The sequence below is a fragment of the Halyomorpha halys genome, unplaced genomic scaffold, assembly GCF_000696795.3.
Source record: "Halyomorpha halys isolate HHAL.00 unplaced genomic scaffold, Hhal_1.1 Scaffold186.1, whole genome shotgun sequence".
NCBI classification, from domain to species: domain Eukaryota; kingdom Metazoa; phylum Arthropoda; class Insecta; order Hemiptera; family Pentatomidae; genus Halyomorpha; species Halyomorpha halys.
Genome location: NW_027116002.1, coordinates 1,109,464 through 1,120,590, shown reverse-complemented (window position 1 = coordinate 1,120,590; position 11,127 = coordinate 1,109,464). Strand labels below are relative to the sequence as shown.

At 28.3% G+C, this 11,127-nt stretch overlaps 1 protein-coding gene across 4 annotated transcripts in view; it reads right to left on the bottom strand.

The window, feature by feature from the left end:
* The window catches only part of bdg (bedraggled), a 237,767-nt gene that overhangs the window by 62,107 nt on the left and 164,533 nt on the right, over window positions 1-11,127 (bottom strand). Inside the window, exon 1 of one of the 4 annotated variants that reach the window (XM_067052940.1) lies at window positions 9,908-9,926. The exons of the other annotated variants lie outside the window; for them this stretch is intronic. The gene's annotated coding sequence lies outside the window, so the exon portion shown is untranslated. Of the gene's footprint in view, window positions 1-9,907; window positions 9,927-11,127 lie in introns of those variants that run through there. 4 annotated transcript variants of the gene reach the window in all.

Below are 11,127 nucleotides of genomic sequence, written 5' to 3'. Positions count from 1 at the left end.
AAAATATTGTTATAATCATTTTGCTTGAACGAATAAAATAACATGTGATTTTATACGACATTGTTAAGAAATACATGGAAATTATGAAAGCTGTTTTTCGTTACGGGACACTTTTTCTAACATGGCATCCCGCAAAATGATTTATAAGACGTTGTCACGTCAAAAAAAAGACAAGGTTTCAAAGAAAATAAATATACAATACAATGAACGAATAAATTATCTTTTATATAAATAAATTAAATAAATATTACTTAAAATTATCTAGGTTTTAAAGCAATTTTAAGTAATAATATAAATACTAAAATAGAGATACACAGCTTCGAGTACATTGTTGATAGTTGATGTGGTCTTAATATTCAGCATATTCGTTCATATATATTAACTTAAGATGTTAATATCAACAACATAAAAAGTTACAAAAAAAAAAAAATACAATAATTGATCTTGTGATAATAATAAAAAGTCAATTAATTATAAGTAATTACAGTGAATACATGATTTATTGGGAATTAAAACTAAAACGCTTTTTAAAAATGTATTTTTTTCGGTGAAATTTCAACTAAACCGAAAATTATGTTTTTAAAATAAAGGAAAAAAAAGTTAAGTGGAAACAAAAAATAAAGAAATGATTGTTGTTTATTAATATTCTAAAAATTACAGTAAAACGTATGAAAAGATAAAAGCAATGGTCCCATTAAACTTTAGGAAACATAATTAAATTTTAAAAATCACAAACGTTTTAATTCTTAAAAAAAAAATTCTTAGGGGTTTCCCCCTAATGCTGTTTAGAATTTTGAAATCTTAAGTTACAACACAATACAATCTTCCTTGACACACTACTTCAATAATATTCAATATTAAATTAAAAGTTATAGTTATATTATAATAAATTCAAGAAGTAAAAAGTAGATATATAGAAATTTACAGCCGAATCGCAGATTCGTTTTTAAAATTTTAAATGAGGGGGGGAGGGAATTACCAGTTAGATGTAGTTTGTAAGGTTCTAAATAATTAAATTTAGCATATATTAACAAAAATTAATTACTATTACTATTGAAAATTTTTTTTCGTTCTTTACATGAATAACCATACAATACTCTCTTCTTTAAGTGCTTATTGTTAAATTAATTTTATTAGGAAAAACCTGATGTGAGTAATTTTTTTCTCCAGTTATATTAATTTCAAACTAATATTTTATAACCCTATATTTTGTGAATATTGACAAACAAAGTTATATTGAATCACTATTTACATATTTTTCTCCCTTCCACTAAGAAAATAAACTTCTGCCTTTTCACTCAATATGGAATCGATTAATCTATTTTTGTTTTTGTAAGGATAGGAAGAAAGATCTGACAGGTTTTGAAGACTACGTTTTGTCGTAATATAATAAATTTAATTCGAAAAATATAATACAACTTAGAAATATTCAGTACTTTAGATTTAAAAAAAATCAATTGTTTTATAATCAGATATCAAGAGCCACATAATAATGATAAAACTTTTAGAGCAAACAAGAAACCATAGTCAATAATAGTCCTTATGCAACTATAACTAATTGAGGCAGCAATCTTTTTAACAATAATAGATTATGGCTATAATGGGACTCATCTTCACTCTTCATGCTGCAACAACTAGAGCAGAATAAAAAGGTCTATTCCAATAAACTTTTAAATTTCTCATGGATATTTCATCCCAAGCAACAGTTTGTCACGTAAGAGAGAACGAAATACAAAATTTTAAAAGTATTATTTAAGGTCAATAAAAATAATGGTTTGCATAAGAAAAAAAAAAAAATGGTTCAGTCTCGATTTCCAAGGGCAGATAACCACATAATCATAACAGTCTACGGTGGAGCATGAATTGTGGTATATTCACACCGGCCTTTTGTAACAAAGGTTATATTAAGTTTTCCATTCATACTGCTTAAATGATTTAAATTTAAAGGACACATTGGAAAAACGAACTCAATATTACAATTTCCAAGGTACAGAGTGGTATAATTGGATTTTAGTATAAATTCGGACACATTCAAAACTGCAATGCCAAACTGTATTGCCCGACATTTTTTCACCTACAAGGTAGAAAACTCATAGTACATTAAATTATGCCAAAATAATGTACAAGTAATTAAATGAGTTCATGGTAATAGTTTATTGCATTTATTCCTCTTTCATAAATTTACGCTCGAACGAAACTCAGGCCAATATAGTGTAGTTTATCTATCTGTATATGTCAAATATAAATTTTTAATTAATTAATTACGTATGCTATCATTTAATTTCTGTTTATATTATAATTTTCATATTTTAATATATTTTCTTTTATTCCAGTCATATTTAACCACTTTAAGCGGTCATATCTCACCCACAGTCTATCTCATATCCGCCTTTACTCACTAGTGTCTAGTGCTGTCTTTCAAGACAATAGGTGGATTGTTCTGATTTGTTCTTTATTTATGATTATTATTATATTTTTTACTTTTTCTTGACCTTTATTTATTTTTATCTTATTTATTTAGTTTTCAGTCTTGGTGTGAAAAATTTTGTTTTTTATTTCGGTAATATTTACTTTTCTATTTTTACGTGTTATTACGTATCCGATTCGTTTTAAATCAAATATTCTAGATTATTTCTATTTTTCATATACTTATTATTTTACAACTTATTTTTATATATTTTTTCACTTATATTTACATAATTTTTACCCAACCTTAGTTTACTTTATTGTCATCTTATTATCTTTTATTGTCGACGTATTTTTAGTTATTTTTTATATTTTTTTAGTTCTGATGAAACCCTGTAAAGTAATGCGAAACGTCGGTAAATAAATAGTTGAAAATTATTTTTTGTTCCTTTTTGACCGCACCCTCAGCCTTCTCTTTCATATTCGTAATATAATTTTCTGATAATGCCTTAATTTAATACCTATATCATTACACATATGTGAGTTAGCAAAGAGCTTACCGTGTGTTGATATGCATAGATGCATGAGACGAATGATACTTGTAAAAAGTTGTAAAACGTGAAGTGATTACTACGTAGGGACTACATAGTTGACACTACGGTATAGTTTCAGTACTCAAATAACTTTGATAAAACGAATTTTAACACACCATAGTTGTGGTGTGGTATCGATATAGATACAGCTGTGGGTAGATACGACTATCAATTAGCAGTAACTACCTTTCATGTTCAAATGAGTCTGTATCTACCGCAACAATCTATACTCTCATTGTTTTTGTTAATAGTCTTCCGTGTCTTTTACCGGTTAGAACCTAACTTTTTTTTTCGAAATTGAACAGTTTAATTAGTATGTCATCATCATCTGAAGAAGAGGCTTTTTGTAAAATATAATTGGTCACATGATTAATATTTTTACAAACCAATGGTCAACGCCAATATCTTCTGCTTTTCCTCTCTCAAAGCCTGGACCAGCGAAATAACACTGTCTAGTAAATATTGCTTTTCCACGAGTTTCATCAGTAAGAGGGAAATTCTGATTTAAAAAAATCTATATAGTCTGTTTCATTGTGCATCAGCTAGTTGCACCTATTCAAAACTCTTCATTCACCTTATGCCTTATGCCTCGTACATGCATAAACGATGTTTGCTCAAAATGCTATCTTGAAGTCGACTAACAACTAATAAAAGTGGAGTGTTCTTCTCAAACTTAAAAAAAAAAATGAAGTTGTGACAATACATAGGTATTTCTAAATTCATTTTTATCACATAAAATGAAGTGGCTATGTGCCCAGAAAAAAAGGATACTAAAGAGGGCTGTTGTAGTTCTCGTTTAATCACATTAAAGAAAGTTACAACTCCATAATTAACAAGTTGTAATCAATGCACTCAAGGTGCATAGTGGAAGATACAGAACTACTGTACCAAGTTTTAGTATCCATATATGTCGATTTAACTTTTCATCCACCAATGCGTTTTAGTAGACATGTAATTACAAGTACATTCTGTTGCTTAGAATGAATAGGGTTGATGATATAATTTTCGATTTCTTTCTTTTTTAATTGCAGTGTTGATAATACTTGTGAATTAAATGTAAAACCTTCCTATAAAAAGTATTTATATTATGTATAATGATAACTTTATAAATATGCTGTGTAATGTAGCAATATATTTGAATAAAACTGTTTATAAGATACAATTTTTCTGCCAGTAAATTTTTTTTTTTATAGTTTTAATTATGTTCATGTTTTTTTTTTTAGTTGGAAAATAACTCAGAGGTTTGGCACTATATTATAAAACCAACAATTAAGACAAGGAAGGAGCCGAACAGTTAAGGTGTGTGGGGTTGTAGTAGGGTAAAAGTTCACGATCACAAAACCAGTTCTGTTAAACAGGATCTAATTTTCTCCTAGCCCTTGCCAATGGCTTCCTATTAACATACACACAATATTTATTGATGTATTCAAGGCCATCATGACCGTTAATTCAATGTTAGTAAAGAATATGTTTTCATAATTATTGTGACATACTTTATGACGTAGGCAAATACACTATTTTTATCAAATCTAATACAACATTGAAGTTAAAATTTCAATAATGTAGATAAGTGACGTGTCTTGAACTTTATGAACAGACCATGTTTATTATGATATATCAGAATTTGATCTAAGTTAGACAAATAGGGTAAGTAGAAAAACTATAAGATAATTCGTTACTGACTATTCTAGACAGTAGTTATCACGTATTCGACTGTCAACATTTTAATGGCATACAACTTCACATTTAAAATTCAATGAATACCAAGCCGAAATTGCTATCAGAAAAAAAAAGAATGAATAAAACGAAAATGAAAATATAGGTCAGTTGATGATAAGTCAACATTGAAAGAGATGATTATCTACAATTGTCTGGTCTACAGAAATGTATGAGGAATGATACGATAGAGGACCAATAGGATGGGCACTTTAGGGAGGCACAAGTTATTGAGTGTTACCATTATGAGATACTTTTAATAATGAGTATTGGAACGTAAGTATTTCGGAAGGATATAATAACGCAGCTCCGAAAGAGTAATGATTTGACTCTAAAATGTTTTGAAATTGTCTTTATAGTATTAGCGGGCACAAAAATGGGTTTACTAAATATTGGTAAACGACATAATTGTATTTACAACATTTCTCCATTGGCGATTTTCAAGTAAAATTATGTCGACTAACAAACATCTTGTAAATGCATTTTTACCATACCAAATGCATTCACCAACACAATAAGCTATATGATCAACAGTAAATATGCGGGAAAAAAAGATTGTAGTAAAACCCAAAGGTTCAAAAACACTAATTTAATTTTAAAATTTGGATTAATGTCATAGCAACACCAAACCTCCCCCACTTCTCTCCAATGCCCTTAGGCCAAATAGGATTTAGGTAATAAATCTTGATTGCGATAAAAATTAAAATAATAAATAATATTAAAACGAAATTTCTAATTCAAGTCATAATAAATTTGTACAGTTGCTTTATTATTTATTGGAAAATAATGGTTAAGAGAATATTTAACAAAGAAATTATACTTTATTTTTAAAGTTACGTTAATTCATAAATATTTCGATTTATAGATATAACTGAGAAGTCATCAGCCTATTTTTTTTTTGTTTAGAGTTTTTTAGAGCATGAAATTTCAGAATACATATGTATATATTTATTTATTCCCACATGTAAATTTAATGTGGAAAAATAAACTTATTATTTACAACCAAACCTAAACCATGTAAATCATAACTTGCCCTGAAAAAAGCGTTACAACGACCGCTTTTAAGAGGCTCACCCAATAAAAAAAAAAAAGTTAAATCTGGGTTAAAAGTTCTGTTTTACAGTAGCAGAAGGAATAAAATTAAAGATTATAGATAAGACAAAATCATGTTAACAGGTTGGGAGAGGAGAGTAAACCTACAAAAATCTCATTGGTTGACAGGTGGGGAAGGCTCGCAGGAAAGGTTTCCACTTGGCCTCGAATCAGCTAAGGCCAGCCATGATAGTGTAAGAACATGTGTCTCCACCGATAGGATACTCGTATCAGAATCCAGGTTGTGATGGAATTTGAAAAGATAATATCAAGGTTAGTGTGCAATCCATCAAGATACGAGGACGTAAAATACTTATCAGTAAATAACGCATATACCTTATTTTGGTGGAAGTTGAAATCTGGAAACTATTTAAAGCTAAATGTCGTTTTGTGGTATAAAACTTTGATTTATGATAGAATAAATTGTTAAAAATAAATATTAATGACATAATCTTTAACTATGAACAACAAACGTTGCCAAATACATGCGACATAGATTTGTTTCTATTTTTATAATTTTTTTTTGGCCTCCTCTCTTCTTTTTGAAAATTGAATTTCGATGAAATTATACTTTTCCAGCTAATTTCTTATGGGTATATATTGAACTAAATTTCAAGGTTGGCAATTATATATTTGAGAATTAACTCTATGGGACGCGCTGTTTTTAAATTATGGAAATACCCATGAAATCACTTTTTCGAAAAATAAGCGAAAATAAAAGATGCTATTTGTTAAAATTTAACAAAGAAGTTCTAGCTTTGGGCCGAATCGGATAAGCCAGTTTCTAAATATATGTAATTCAAAGAAAATGCCTTTAAACATGTGTAAGCGAGTGAATGTAATTTTATAAAATTGATATGGCATCATCCATGTGCTATACAATAAATTTGGTAAACGTACATTAAACTATATGGTACCATGTCTGTTCAATCGCTTACCAGAAGAACAAATAAACAAATCAACCAAAGAAAAAAGGAACTAAAAAATAAATATTTAACTGCGTACTTTCTTACTTCTATTATACCTAATAATTGATTTTGATTCACCAAATGACCATATCTGCCAGTATTTTTTCTTAACTCCACATAATTTATTTATTAGATTACAATTAGAATTAGCAATGTATGTGTATGCTTAGTAATAGATATTATTGGATCCTTATTTTTATCATATTCTGTATCATCTTGTTTTATTCTCATTATTATGTTAATTCATCAATTGTTAATTTGCAGCTTTTTTATTCACTTCAAAATCCTTTCAGTTTTTTTTTATTATTATTTTTTCTTTAATTTAATTTAATTTTTTTAAATAATTATTTTTTTATTTTTATCTTTTACTTCATTTTTATTTTAGTGGTTGTTAATTAAATTATTAGTTGTATCACTTGAGATCAATTCATATTGTACTTATCTAGATTAAAAATTGTATAGCCTCCACAACTCCTTAATAGTCAACTGTAATATTTACATTTCACTTGTGTACATATTTCACTTATGATAGTGACGTAGGAAACAAATAGTTTACTTAATAGGGATCATCTGATAGCTACTATTTTAAAGTTCTCAATGCTACTTTCCAGGTGTTTTGGAGCAGTATTGGGTGAAGAAATTATTTTGTATCAAGTATAAGAAGTTAAGTATGGAATTTGTGTGGAGTATCAAAATAAAAATATACTTAGTACACCTATGGAATGGAAGTTTATTTCAATACAGATCTTTTAGTATCTAATGTTAATACAGTCAACAATAATTATATTTGAGAGATAAAGATGAGCTTGGATTCATGCATAAATAAATCAAAATGGATATTGGGGATATAAAAATCTTAAATCTCTTTTTCGAGAGAGACCTATCATAGTCCAATAGCTGAGCTTTTGGAAATGCATTGCAAGTTGAATAAATTTAATCAGAATCGATTAGTTTTTTTTTCGCTTCAAGCCTTGCCAACGAACAACTATTAAAACATATTTTAGGCCAGATAAAGAAGAAGGTAAGGTGATTCGATAGCATATGTTGGTTTTTATTTCTATCTTTAAATTATGAAACTATTTTTCAAGGTTTGTGATATGTGACAAAAGTGTTCGAGATGCAATAAATGGGTCATTGGCGAACGTGATGAGGACAGTACTAGGACGGGTTGGGGTTTCAACTAATATACACCATGTAGAAAATGGAACCTTGAATACAACCATGAAGAACACCAACAAAGGTAAGGGACAGAAAATTAAAAATCAACTTTGGGCCCAAGAGAAAATTATATACAGTCCCTTCTATTTCATAAAAGATTTTTCGTTAATAATATTATATTATTAAGTTATAATACCTATTATATTTGTACACTGGATATCATGAATAACGACCTTGGATAAAACGACCCACCAATTATGGCGTTAAATGTTTCCGAACCCTAAATTCCTATTTCATATTTAAATAAGGTGAGTAGTGATAGTATATTACAGGGGTGTCTAACATTTCAGTTTATAAGATCTACATTTTATGTTAAAAGTATGTCACGATCGGCTTACATAGGGGTAGTCTAGTACTATGTTTATACACTGTGTTTCAGTATCAGGTGCATTCTAGGTATGGGTAGCTAACTAAAACATATATTAAAAACTGTTTTTTATTTTTTAAATCATTTATTAAGTTTTCGGAATGTAGGGTCATAAAGAAAATAAATTCTCCGGCCCAACTTTTAATAGCAGTATTCCGTATATGCGGTACCTAAAAAATTCGAATTTCCGACACTTTTTCAAGAAAGATTTTTACTAATTAAAAATGAAATTTAATTTTTTAGTCAACTTCAAGTTGTTGTTCTAAGCTTCCAACTCATTACAAAAGACTTATCTACATGGCTGTAATAAGGCCAATCTGGATTTACGGAGTTGAGCTTTAGGGCTCCACTAAACCTTCGAATTCCTCTCATATCCAATCATTCCAATCCAAAATCTTTAGGGCTCCTTACTTTGTCACAAATAAAATCATAAGTAAAGACCTTGATGTTCCATATGTAACTGATCTAACCCGAACCAGATATTACAAACTCCCTAACCACCCAAACCCACTAGTTTCTAACCTTGCTTCCTCTTCTATTCCTGACAATCCTCCGATGCGCCTGAAAAGAAGATGGCCACGAGACCAGCTAATGTAAAATGTCATTAGAGTGATACCAATGGATAGTTTCTCTACACGGCTGTAACACTCCAATTTAACTGAGATTTACTAAATATATTATAATTTACTAAATGTATTATAAGGTATAGTTGTAAATAGCAATAAATAAATTAAAAAAAAGTTGTACTATTTGTTCATAAATATGAAAAAATTGTTACAATAATGCACAGTAAGGCTGATAATTTGATTTCAATATTTTACTTTTTTTAAAATTTATCATGAAATTATTAATATGATATACTTTTTGCTAATCTATCAATAGCTCGCCGAGTACACCTCGTACTGAAATATAGATGTACGGCTTATCTTTCGTAAGTACCTACCTACAAACAACAATAATTATTTAAAGGGCCTAAAAACTCACGTCCAGGAGAATTAAAATAAAATGTATAATTAACAATATTTATTAATTCAAAGTATCTTCAGATAAAGACAGATTTACTATTTACTATGATCGACCAAAATTAGTCAAAGGAATGTTGGCAACCGCTGGTTAATTACACCGATCGGTTATAATGACCGAATATGTCTGGTTCCTAGGAAGTCATTATAAACGACATATAATTGAATGGTACAATTAAGAAATTCAGTGACCAAAATATGATGAGAACTGCGCTTTAGAAGAACTTTATATTGAAAATGCAATGACTGATTGATGATTGTATGGTTAGAAGGACTTAACCCGTTTATGAGTTATTAATCTAGATATTTATAACTACAGGGAATTTCTAAAGGAATAAGCATACTTAAAGGTATTACATATTTTAGTGTTTCAATCGATAACATTATTATGCACCATTATGTTACTCTGAATTTCTATGAAATAAGATTCTCTTGTACTATGTTATTTTCAAAATCTAACACAAATAGAACAAACAAGCTATATAAGTTAACAGCAAAGCATCCAAACAATAAAGATTTAGTTACCCAATAGAGACCAAATCATCCAAATGAATTCAGCACTTACCTGAAAGAAAAAAAATCAGACATAAGTACTAAAAAATTGTATTCCATACAAGTTAGTCAATAGTAATTACAAATTACATAATGTAGGATGAAAACATTTAAACTAAACTTATATAATCATATTTAAACAATCAGATCATTTATATGAATGTAAGCTTAACAAACAAAACAATACTAACAAGAATTTATGGGAATAATATTTCTAGAACGAATAAGTGCTTTACATTATCGCCATAGATGTATTGGTGGCTTATCCAGCGATATGATGTAAAGTAACCTAAAGACACGAATATATATATTACAATACCACTTATTGACATAAATAAATTTTTTGTTATACATATTATTTAAATATAAGCGAATAAATAGAATAACAACGGTAATTGCAATATAATTAATATAAGCAGAATACGTTTTAACAAAGAATAAAATTATAATAAAGAAACTTAGTGACAATTAGTAAGAAGATAAATGTATAAATTACAATTCGAGTTTTTTTGCATCGCGAATATATTTTGATACAGGACTTTGAAAACAAAGCCCTTTTTAATTATAATATGATGCATACGGTCTTAAAACAGGGTTTCTGATATTTATTGTGAATCGAAGCTTGTGGCACTAGATTTTTAGAGCTAATATGTCAGATTTTCGAAAGAGTTTAAAAAAAATATCATGTTGCCATTAAATTATAGTAAGTAACACCTAGTAAAAGGTAAAACATTTTAATATTGTGGTAGTTTTCATTTTTTCAGTTACAATTTTTTACGACTAAAGTTTAAAATAAACTTTCGTAAATGCAGCACGAATAATTAATGAAAAAAATGAATATGAAAGGAATCGTTATATTCAATTGTAAACCATAACTATGTATTTCGTATCCTGCATTGTTTAGTGAGGAAGAACAACGAGTTACCGTCCTTGAATGTTGTAGTATGATTCTTCAACATGCAATTGAATCTGAACTTGGCAAACATTTAGCATATGCTGGTGAAAATGTCTTTACGAAACTATATTACGTAAAAGAAAACACATGAGCTACTGAATGTTATAAATCATTAAGAAGCAAAACAAATGCAAGAAAAATAAATAATAATAATTGAATCTAAATACACAATATACAGACAATCAATTTATTTTTTAGTTTTATAATTTTATAAATTTTGGGATACATATATGTATAT